This window comes from Otolemur garnettii, unplaced genomic scaffold (assembly GCF_000181295.1).
Source record: "Otolemur garnettii isolate 467f Iridium unplaced genomic scaffold, OtoGar3 scaffold00315, whole genome shotgun sequence".
In the NCBI taxonomy this organism is placed as follows: domain Eukaryota; kingdom Metazoa; phylum Chordata; class Mammalia; order Primates; family Galagidae; genus Otolemur; species Otolemur garnettii.
This window is the reverse complement of record NW_003852710.1, coordinates 72,462-74,720: the sequence shown is the minus strand read 5'-3', so window position 1 is coordinate 74,720 and position 2,259 is coordinate 72,462.

Below are 2,259 nucleotides of genomic sequence, written 5' to 3'. Positions count from 1 at the left end.
AGTATGAACATTAAAGGACAAAAGTTTTAAAACAATGACAGTCAAATAATTTGTTAAGGGGCATACAATATAAAAAGATGTAGATCATGTTATAAAAAGCAGAAAATGTGTATGTGGGGAGAATTAAATATTTTGAGGTTTTAAAAAATGTGATAAGGTTAAGTAATTGCCTTTAAATATTACATTATAACTGTAAGAAGTTTTCTGTAAGGCTCCTGGTAACTTCAAAGCAAAAACGTATAGCAGATACACAAAAGATAAATAGCAGGGAATCAAAGCATACCACTTTAGAAAATTAACCAACAAGGGAAGACTGTAAGAGAGGAAGAACAGAGCAATGCATCTACAAAACAATTAGAAAACAACTAACAAAATAGCAATAGTAAGTCCTTACCTATCAATAACTACCTCGAATATAGATGGAATATGATTTTTAAAAGATAGACTGGTAGAATGGGTAGTAAAAGATGCAACTATCTTCTCCCTAAAAGAAACTCACTTCACACTAAAGGACACATATAGACAAAACTTACGGGATGGAAAAAGACACTGTAAGCTAAGGAAAAACAAAAGGCATTGCAGAAATTGTTAGAACTAGTACATGAATTTGACAAATGTGTAAACTACAAATGAACATACAGAAATTAGTAGCATTTATATACACTAACAATGAACTATCTGAAAAAGGAAATCAAGGAAACAATCTCCTTTACAATATACTTTTATAACAGATGAAATAAACTTTATGTCAAAAATTGGAAAATGAGAAAAAAAGGTCATTGTACATATAGGCCAAATGGGTCGATTTATCAAGAAAATGTAACAATTGTAAATATTCGTGGACTGAATATCGGTGCACCTAAATATACAAAGCAAGTGTTAATAGATCTAAAGGGAAAGATAGACTATGAAATGATAATGCTAGGGGATTTCAATACCCTCCTTTCAAGAACCAGGAAATCATACAGACAGAAAATTGATAAGGATACATCAGACTTGAGCAATACTTTAGAATAAGTAGACCTAACAAATATATTCAGAACATTCCATCCAATAGCAACATAAATCTATATCATCCTCAAGTGGTCAAAGAAGAAATTGAAGGGAGATAAAAATGTATCTTGGGACAAATGAAAACGGAAATATAACATTCTAAACATCTATGAGTTAGAGCAAAATAGCTCCATGAGGGAATTTTATAGAAATATGTATGTCAAAAAAGACCAACAATTCCTCGATAAGCAACCTAATGTTATACTTCAAGGAACTAGAAGGAGAAAAAACTAAGTCCAAATGTAGTAGCAGAAACAAATGAAATAGACTAGAAAACCAATTTAAAAAGACAACAAAGAGTGAGTTTTAGGAAACAATAAATAAAATTAACAAACCCTTAGATAGACTAACAAAAAGATAGTCAAGTAAATAAAATCAGAAATGAAAGAAAAGATCGAAGGAGACCATGCACCAAGCTTATGGAAGTGGTCACTGGTTCTTGAAGGAGGTTCTGGGAGCAGGACAATCTCCTAGTCCACATGGAGATGATTGTCTGCCCCTGAGATAAGCCCTCAAGCCGCTGCATGTGTTAATGAATTAAGATTGGTTGCTGGGTAGCAAGCAGGTATTATACACTGGACATTCGTGGTGCAGCAGGGCGGGAGTCAAGCCCCAGGGAGAAAGTACACGTAGTGATCATTAAGCACGTAGCTCTTGTGTGTGAGCCCTCACACCTGTTGTATAATGCTTCAATAAAAGGCCATAGCAGAGGTTGCTCAGGGCTCTCCCCGGAATATGGGAATCCTCCTCTTGTGGGCATTTGTACCTTCAATCCGTGGTTCTGGCTGTCTTTATTTCTGTGGTGATGGGGTACCCATAGGTAGGGACATAATGAAGGTGGGATAGTGGACGTACACTGACATAAGAGATATTATAACAGATATCACAGAAATGCAAGGAATCATAAAAGACTATTATGAACAATTACATACCAACAAATTAGATAACATAGAAGAAATGGATAAATTTCTAGAAAAATACAACCTATCAAGATTAAAGGATGAAGAAATAGAAAATATGAATAGACCAATAACTATCAAGAAGATTAAATAATTAAGTCAGTAATTAAAAACCTCCCCCCAAAGAAAAGCAGAAACAAATGGCTTTACTTGTGAATTGTATCCTGCATATAAAGAACTAATATCAATTCCTGCCCAAATGTTCAAAAAAATTGACGGGGAGGGAATTCTTCCACACTCATTTTAT